The sequence below is a fragment of the Betta splendens genome, chromosome 2, assembly GCF_900634795.4.
Source record: "Betta splendens chromosome 2, fBetSpl5.4, whole genome shotgun sequence".
Taxonomy (NCBI): domain Eukaryota; kingdom Metazoa; phylum Chordata; class Actinopteri; order Anabantiformes; family Osphronemidae; genus Betta; species Betta splendens.
This window is the reverse complement of record NC_040882.2, coordinates 19,585,899-19,595,778: the sequence shown is the minus strand read 5'-3', so window position 1 is coordinate 19,595,778 and position 9,880 is coordinate 19,585,899. Positions and strand designations below refer to the sequence as shown.

The 9,880-nt window shown below is 46.3% G+C and overlaps 1 long non-coding RNA gene across 1 annotated transcript in view; it reads left to right on the top strand.

The window, feature by feature from the left end:
- Nucleotides 1-104: 104 nt before the first annotated feature.
- The window catches only part of LOC129603832 (uncharacterized), a 34,353-nt gene continuing 24,577 nt past the window's right edge, over nucleotides 105-9,880 (top strand). The window contains exons 1-3 of the long non-coding RNA XR_008694061.1: nucleotides 105-214; nucleotides 438-558; nucleotides 757-805. This is a non-coding gene — a long non-coding RNA (uncharacterized LOC129603832). The remainder of the gene's footprint in view (nucleotides 215-437; nucleotides 559-756; nucleotides 806-9,880) is intronic.

Genomic DNA, 9,880 nt, shown 5'->3' with positions numbered 1-9,880 from the left:
ATAAACAATTCTTTTCTTAGAAATCAGTTAAGGAGTAATTTAATTCTGTAGGAAGCTACTTGTACTTTGAATAGGTCCACGCCCAGCATGATTTTGAGTGCAGATCATGTGACTGCAGAAACAGACATGTTGGAACCCTCCCAGCATGCACTGGGGCAGCATGCATGCAACTGGCCTGTTTCTGAACCGTTCTTCATAGTACTTTACATGAGTGGTAAGCTTGTTTGTGTAGAGGACTAACATCACAATATATTAGTACTTTAACATTAGTACTTTAACATTACACACAGATGAGGATTTGTTTAATTCAACCAACAGATCTCAGTAATGCTGCATGAACAAACCACATGCTCCATCCTCTGTTCTGGTATCACAATGTGTTTTGGGTGTGTTGCTGCTGTGCTAACCTTTGTTTCGCTCTCCATTGTATCGTTTAGGGCGTGTTGGAAAAAGAGAAAAAAAAATGGCTGACATTTAATCCATGCGTCAGGTGTTTGGAAGGATTTAATAATGTCACTGCAGTGGACTGGGGGCTTTATGACCCATCTAGTAGACAAGGTAATAAATGATGCTGCAGTTTCCTCAGAGGGTTTAATGATTAGATTAGTGACATAATAATTATCAGAGGACAGACTAGGATTGATATCACCACATATCAACACATCTACAGCTATTTGAACATTGCAAAGTGTTTTAATATTTAATTGTTTGCTGGTATTTAAATTCCAATAATGTTGATCTGGTTGTTTCTGACAGGGCAAAATGTTATGTGGGCCGAAGACAAATTACCCTTTTGTCAACAAAGGTGAGCAATCATTTTGTTTGAATTATTAGTGATGACACAGAGCGATGGTTCCTAATGCACTAATATGTTCAGTCATAATTAAAAGTAGAGCTACAGCCTCTTCTCTGCTGCTTTGTCTGTGTAGTTGCATGTTGAGAAGGTGAACATGAATCTTGGCTTCCACTGTAAATAATAAATAATGTCATCTGGCCCACCCCCAACCCCAGAGAGGAGGAGGAGACAGAAAGATGCTCTAAAGTTCTTCATCTGTGATTTAGCAAAGTGCTCTCTCCTCCTCAAACGCCAGATGTGACTCCCAGCTCTCTCATGTTTTTTTAAAACATTCACAGTTGAAGGGGATTGAATTTAAATTATAATTGGATAATCAAGTCAAACAATCAAACTTTTGTATAATAATACAAACATAATAATCCACTGCACTATCTTGAGCTCTGTAGGGGAAGCTGGGGCATAATTACGACGAAGATAAATGATGGAGCTGATGTATTCAATGATAAATTACAGAGTCATTAAATGATTAAAAATAAGTCTATTTATCAAATCGCCCACGGTGTTCAAATGATCTCTGCTGACAACGTTGTTAATCACAGGGTCCAAAATACTGAGCGGTTTTCCTTCAGTCATTGTTTCTTTCAGTAATATTTTATCACGTTTGCAGTGAGCCCAGCGTTTACTGACCAAAACGCAACTGTCCCAAAATGCATCAAGACAGAGGCTCGTTCCTATTTGATGTACAACTATCCCTTCACTTACTGCAGCTTCTGAACATGCTGCTCCATGTAATTGGTGGTGAGTAGGTTGAGGATTGTTGGGAAACAAGCAGGTTTATCCTGCTACTGGATAAAATGTGGATCCGCTGGTGAAGCGGTCAAACAGGTCCAGTAACTGACCAAGGTGTGAAAACGCCCTAAGACCAATTTGCTGAACGTGCATTTGACAAAGCACGGCGTGAGTCACTTTGTATCAGGCCTTTTCACACCTCTGCACATTTGCTCCCGTCTGAATAAGCTGATGACTCGGTTCGGTTTCTTTCCACGCAGAGAAACAAAAGCATGAGTGAGGATGCGGTCTGGTCGTGAAAGTAAAGTGATGTTCAGGAGAAGGGTTGTCAGAGTTGCAGAAGAGGAAGATCAATTAAAAGAGAACAAAACGATGACTAGAAGCATTACAAGGATGAAATGTACTGAGTGAGAGAGGTGAACTTTTCAGTTTAAGAGTCTGAAGTCTGCTGAGTTAGGAGTGTTGTTAAAATGTCGCTGCAGACAGTCATGAAGCGCAGAGATTTGAATGGATCCTTCTTTGGCCGCCACAGCTACTGTGGAATATACATAATTCATGCCCCAACTCTCGATTCCTTCCAAGACCATAGAAATATTGGTCCAATGCATCGTAATGTGTGTTTTTGCACATGCTCTGCTGCTTTGCTGCAGCTTCGGTGGAAAAACCCGTCTCTGCGATCCTCCAACAGTGACACCTTCTTTGTGATGCGTCACGAAGGATGCTTGTGACCATAAATAGTTATTCGGAGGCATTTTTGTGTGAAGGTTGAGAGCGCGGCAGATTAATGCCGATTACAAACAGCTGTGCTGGAGTCGAGGCAGGTGTGAGCAGCTGATAAAGCGCGGGCTGGTGAGGAGCCTCGCTGACTGAGCTGATTAATGAGGCTCCTGGTTTCTTCCTCTCGTTAGCTTCTTGGGGGTGCTTGGGTTTGGAGCCTCCACCGGCTGAAGCTCCGGTCTCCTGCCAGTCATCGCTTCCTCTGCGTCTGAGAGCAATAAAAACTTTAGTTGTGGAGGAAACTAAACAGTGGCTTGTAAAAGAGCTTTTCACATCTCGATGCTGTTTAAATGTACTTTTCATGCTTATTTTAGGATCTGATGCTACTGCAGTACATGAACTCCTACTTTTATCACCAATGTGGTAAAAGGGATTTAAATATGAGTCCACATTGACCACAACCCTTATTTTCTTTGAGGAATCAGTCACATTGACACGTTGACTTCAGGGTTTGGTCCCTTTAGAGTCTCTCCTGGTGCAGTGGACAGCGGCACACATCTGCATCTGTGTCGTCCGTGCATCTTGCAGTGCAAATCATCCTCATCCATCAAATGTGTCAGAAGTCTAACACGCGGCCGCTCCTTTTTGTGAATCTAGTTTTATCCTGGCTTCACCTTTTCATCAGACAAGATGAAGGGTGCAAGATTAAAGAAGTCCTCTGCGCTGGAGAAACAAAAATAGATTGCTTTTACGCAACAGAAGAAAATAACTATAAAAGCTTATGACAATTTGTCATTAAATTCATTAGAAGCAGAAGCAGAGAGTGGCTGCTGCTTTTAGGTGTGTGTGCACCTTAAGCTGTCATGAGCATTAAAGTTGTATGTCAGTTTGAGGACAGGTTCATGAAACAGATGCCAGTGTCAACACTGAGACACGTTTTGCCTGCTGCTACTGTTCTGTCTTATTATACAGGCCTTAAATATCTACAGGACATAGAGCTGCAGCTAATCTGTAGTAAAAAGGTTTAATCCATCTTGTAACAGTAGCATTAAATCCAGTAGTGATATCTGAACAGGCATTTGGGGAATGTGGGGATCACAGAAATACACACACAGTAGGAAGGACACATCCATTCATTTCTTTCACCAACGTTCTTGATGCAGTATTTGACTCTGCAGCTGCAGTTCCTATCTCCACCACCAGGGGGCGACCCCGCGCTGTCGGTGCACCAACACCAGCTTTTCGCCTTGCGTTTATGATCCGACCCCACAGCGAAGCCGACACCGTCGTCCATGGCAACGCAACAACTGGCTCAAATTATGACGTTATTTCCACAACAAACATTCAAACCGGTGTCGAGTAATAAAGCGCTGCTTCTGTCAAATCCAGCGGGTTTCAGTTTACAGTTTCAAACCTAGTTTGACAATGTTGCCATGTTTCTGCTGCAGCTCTGAAACCCAACACTGCGTGAAACACAATGCAGGACCGACGGATTGATCTGCAGCACGGAGCTCCGTGCTTGGGCTCCAAGACGAGCACATCCTTCAGTCATATGATACACTACATCTCATTCACTGCAGATGCAGTTTGCATTTTACTTCCTTCCTCATTTCCCCTTTTCTAACGAGACGCCTGTGTTTGTGCCATTTCATGCTGTGCTTTGAACCTTTGTTTCCTTTTGGAACCTGAATCTTGATTATTCGGTGAACGTGAGCGTGCAGCTGTGCAGACGGGCTGAAATCCATGCAGCCCCAGAGCAAAGCCTCTGCAGAGGTGGCGTCGCATGATGTTGGACGGCTGCACTTTCTTGTGTCGGCTGATTTTGCTTCACTCCCTGTCGCAGTCAAGGCAAACACAATCCCACTCCCCCTCTCATTCTGCCTCTGACCACTGGCAGCTCCTCTGTCTGTTCCTCCATTTTCATCTGCTGCCTTTCTTTTTACTCCGTTTCTTCTTCCATCTGTCTTATTTTCCATCAGCCCATCCAAATGTTCTGTTTCAGGTTTATAAATAGAAGGTATACAATTCTTTCCATAGCTTCCTTCCTTTTTTGCGCTCTCTCTCGCTCGCTCGCTCTCTCTCTCTCTCTCTCTCTCTCTCTCTCTCTCCCCCTCCACTCCTGCACTGAGCAGAGTTGCTGGAAGCTGCACTGCACTGTTTCCTGCCTTAAAGGGGGGAGGGTTCTGTTCTTCGCCCCGCTCACTCCCAACTCCCTCATGTTGCACCTCCATCTCTCCCTCTCAAACACCCTGCCCACACCTTTCTCTCCGCTGCATCGTTATCATTCCTCTGAAACCCACGTGAAGTCCCACTGAACCCTCTAATAATTTCCTCACATCGCAGCGTCTCGCTTCCTTATCCCGCGTGTTATCTTGTCTCCGGTCGCTCTCTTGGTTTTCGGGGAGGGTATCGAGGCTCTCGCCGCCTTCTGGGCACAATGGTGCTGCTGAGCTTTACTGATAGTCGGAGCGGATAGTGTCACACTGCCCGTGTTACTGATAACCCTGCTCTGCCCCAGCAACTGGAGAACAAGCCCCACCGCGGAGCTGAAGCCTCCTGTGAGTCTGAAAAGGCATAAACAGTCTACACCATTAGCTGGTCTCGTAGCGCAGGGGGATAAATGCCAGCTGTGATGTGCTCTTTGAACCCGTTATAGGGAGGCAGGATGAAAGGCTACGGAACCGACACCCACCGCCTTGCTCAGGGGCACTGGGAGCAGAGGGGTCCTCGTTCCTGCTGCTTGCAAAGCGTGTGTGAACCCAACCAGCCCCACGATGATTATGTAAGAGTATTGATGCAGCCTGAATCACTGTGTGCTGTGGAACGGCTAATTAATAAACCAGTCACATAACCAAAACAGACGTCATTGTCAATAAGGTTTGAATCCAAAGACAGAATGTTTCATTAGGTCCTGTGGAGTAGAAGTTCTACTGCAGTGGACCGTGGATCATGATGGGTTCATTTTCCTTTCAGGGCCCTAAGACTCTCACTTTGGGGGGGGGTCTGGTGGGGATCGGTCTGGCAGGCAGAAGCGCACCACTTTGAGCCCAGCTGATTCCAGGTGTGTCCTTGAGCAAGACACTCGACACTATCTCCCTGAAGGTATGGGTCGAATGCAGAGAACGCGATTTCCCCGAGGGGATCAATGAACCCTTATCTAATAAAGAATGTTTAAGGCTCAGAGCGTTGCCGTAGCCCCAGTAAAGCCAACAGAGGCTTTATACTGTACACGTATGACGTCAGGCCTGATGAAGCAGCAGCATGACGCTCAGAACAGGGGCGGTGACTAAGAGGACGAGAAACCTGATGACTGATGCCGACAGGTCACAGTTCTAGTAGCACAGCACTGAGTTAGTCTTCTAACCTCAGAAGTGCACTGTGGTTGTTGTTAATTCGCTCATAAAGCATGTTGATGGTTGTTCTGGCTTCGTAAATGTTCGACCAGGATTATAAAAAGATTTCAGCCGACTCCTGAAGACTTAGGCCTCTTTGATGTTTTACAGCCTAGACGCTGGATGAGACACATTATTCCAACCCCCCAGTTTGGCAGGTGCTGCTTTTTAAAATGTTAAAACTCACTGCTGCTTCTTTTCATGTCAGTAGTCTTTGCCGCTCCATCACTTTGTGCAGCACCTCGGCTCAGGAGCGTTTCGCTCGCGCGCGGCGGTCACTTCGCCAGCGCCTCCGTTCCCACTGCCCGGTGCCGACGCCTCCCTCGCCGCGAAGCGCGTCTCGCATCCGTCTCAGGTAAGGCGTTTCCACGGCTCTTTGGCCTGATGATTCATGTCTCTGTCAGCGTATCTGAGGCACGGAAGCGTGTGCATTTGGGCCAACGTGGGATCATCTTTAAATCATATTATGCTAAACAGCTTAAACAGCCACAGCGGTTGACAGCAACATTATCTCCTCTCCGTTCGGAAGTGATCTGATCTCATCTGATGCTGTCTGATCTGATTTTTGTCTCCTCTCGTCTTATGCAATTCGGAATATTCTCCACATATGTCTTAACAAAGGCATTGACAGCCGTGGCAGGCATCGCGCCGTTTCCCAAAGTGATGGCATGAGACATTTTGGGGCTAAAGATCACAAGGTCCAATAAACATGTGAAATCCCATCTTTATATTATAAACTCCAAAAATAGGTCTGAGCTGCAGGATTTTCTTTTGTTCGAGCTTAGTGGTGCGATTCAAGATCAAAGAGCATCTCGGGCTTAATGCAGCCAAAAGCTCAGGGATGAAAACCAGCTACTGAGCATCAGGCTTTTCTTCTCATTAATCCTCTTCCTTATGTTTACTGAGTGCGTGTGAAAGGCACCTTTGTAACATGGTCTAGATGTTCTCATGCACAAACCTTCTGCATCTTCTCCCTCTTAAACAGTAGAACGTACTGTACAACGCTGGCACCGCCTGAGTAGGTTAAAAATAAACCCAGCATTAAATATTTAAACTTGAAAAATGACGATTTTGGTATTAGGAGTAGAGAAAGTTGTATACTGACGTTGAGGTTGATGCCTCACAGTGATGCTAATGTCTTTTAATATACACCCACAGCTCTTCTGTCAAAAGTTTTTCAACCTAACTTTGCTGTTCAACACAAAATATTTTTATTAGATTTTTTAGTAGCTAAAAAAGCAATAGCACCTGTTTCAGCATTGACTGTATTTGTAATCGTGGCCTTTATTTGCCGTTGTCTTTAGTTTTTAGCACAAATGATGGATGAGGGTTAGCTCAGTAAAGTACGGGCAGTGTAAAGGTTTCTCTCTGTTCCACTGCTCATGTGAGACTCTGTTGGAGATGAAATTGACTAGAATTGACCAGCGCTGGGAGCTTGTGCGGTTTAAACTTCAGTGAGGATGATCGACCAAATCTCTCTCAGGCTGTGAGAGTGCGCTCACTTCAGTCAGATGCTAGAAAGCAGCATGTACTGTATACAGCATTACTACTAGTTTAGCAGACGGGCTTGAAGGCTTTCATTCATGTCAAGGAGACGAGCAAAGACATGGCGTCCTATTTATCCCGTGTATAATTAAATGCTCCAAATTCCTAAATTCCAGCTCTGTGATGAAGAAGCATGGAACCATGTCGTGTAGTGTCATCCACCGTGCCGTCTGAACTGGAACAGCACCCAGGAGGAGACAAAATTAAAGAGGCGTCCCCAGGGTGGGATCCACTTTGGGACCCTCACACTGGAATGAAGTCATCATACATAAATGGATAATCCATGTTTATTAAACGTAGCACATCGTAAGAGTCATTCCAGGTCATGTAATAATCGACAAATCAAAGGTCGTAAGAGTTCAAAGCAAAATGCAGCAAATTTTATTTAGTGCAGAAAACACGATACAGGGAGTGTTTTTGGGCATCCTCACCTCAGCCACCGGTTTCTAAATCTAACAACATCATTAAAATGTAAAAACACACAAAAGGGTGTCACATGCTTTCACATCAGAAACACAACAAACAAGATGAAAACGTTCCTAACAGTGTTGGTGTCCACATACAGTAGGTCCTAGAAACGTAAGCAGTGTGATTATGGTGAAAGAGACGAGGCCGACGGAGCGGGGGGGCGGGGCCCTGTCGAGCTTCCTGATTGGCAGATGCCTCCCTGAAGGGTTAGGTCAACAGGGTGCCGGCTGGACACGCCGCGAGCCCGTGATGTCACAAACCTAACATGTTATTAGATGCTTCAATCATGCACTCACCGAAGTGAGATGCACTGGGTCGAACCTTCTGCTGGGCCGCTTCTACCGACAACAAGAGTGGGGGGGGGGGGGTGCACAGCAAAGGAAGAGAGTCTCTAACTACACGTGTTTCTGTTCTATTATGGCTTTGATGTCTCATCCAGGCTGCCGAGTCGGACCCAAACATCCTCTGTTGGCGTACAGCACCAACGTACTTCTCTATCAAGTGTGATATATTCTGATTCAAGCATAGTTAGAAGTTAATCTAGTTAATATACCTGTAGAAAAGCAGAGGGGGGACCGGGGAAGCGAGCGGGTTCGAGGGGATGCTGTACAGACACAGTAGTGTATAAACTGTATGTACAAAAGCCCTGGCGGCTGCGATGCCTGCGGTGACGTCAACGGGGGTCTGTGAGGAGGACGCGGGGACTTCACTTAAGCCGTCTTAGACGAAATCTATGCGGCTTTGTTCCATTCATCGTCCTTTTCCCCCCGTTCACAGCGAGCACATTGCGATCACCGAATCCCGCGTTCGGCTGCCTTCAGGGAACGTGGAACGAGGTTGGGAGAACAAAGCAAAGCGAAAAACACGGCGTTGGGGGCGGAAATGCAGGGAGACCGGTGTCCTCATCCGCTTTAAGGTCTGCAGCGTGTCACGGGGGGAGGTGGGGGGTGGGGGGGCTGAAATGCAGGCAAAAGTTTGTGTGTGAGAAGCTGTGGCTGAGAAGCAAAGTGCATCTACAGAAATGGCTTTAATCGCTCACAGGAACGCGTTGAATGGAGGACAAGCTGCTGGATGGTGAGAGAGGTCACAACGATCCCACTGATCTGCGTCCACCATGCAACCATAGGGAAAATGCACCTTCATGGCTTCATCAACTCGACATTTTAGCCTAAATCTGTGTGCGGCTCCTCCTCCGGACGCTTTCCGCCGAAGCGGCCGTTTATCTTCCACTAATCCGTAGCAACTGGAAGTGAAGTGGAAGCGAAGGAGACAAATGCTGGTGCGTGAGCAACGCGCTTGCAGACGCTCAGTGACTCATGTGAGGTCTCCTTCATTCAGCCGCTGAATGATCGCAGCGCCTCAAATCCATGAGATTCATCACGAGTCACATTTCGCACTGAAATGACCGGCTCGTCGCTGCTTCTGAGCCGGGCTTGTTGCCAAGCAACATTAGGCTTATTTGGATAGTGACAGGTAGCTATTTACAGCTCCAGACAGAGACTGTGCTTTCAATTACATGGGTTTGACTCTGAAGCAGGTCGCACAATGGTGATTTATACCCTTCCCTTCCTTCTACACAGTCCGCTGCTGACACAATGTAGCGTCGGATGCCTTTGATGGCCTCGTTGAGTCCACGCAATTGGTCGTCAAATAGTCGGTGTTATTTATTACTATTGTGTTTGAGGCGCGTGACGCTGAGCAGCTGGATGATCCGGGGCAGGTACATGAAGGAGGCTGGGCCTCGTCCAAACCCGGCCGCTTTGTGGAACTTGCTAATCCCGTCACCTCCGGCACAAACACGTCCACGGTGGACAGATTTACAAATGCTAAAGCGACACAGCCCCGCTCTGATTTTACTTGAGGTGTTTATTCGAAGCGCCTGCCAAACCAAATCCGCCTAAATCCGTATTACTTTAGTGTACGTCAGGTAATTATTTGAGAACCATGTCAAATCCAGTTAGAGGAGAAAAGCGGCGCCTGATATCGAACTCAGGTGGTGTCACGGTGCGTTGGGACCGAGGTGGTGACGGAGGCGGCGCCTGGCTTGTGCTGGTGGCTTAAATACAAAATAGGCTACATTCCAATGATAATTCCAGTAATTAGTGAGATTATTATTATTATTAAAGCAGTAGAGGCTAATTCTGGCTTGGTCGGTGCACTACAGTACATACAT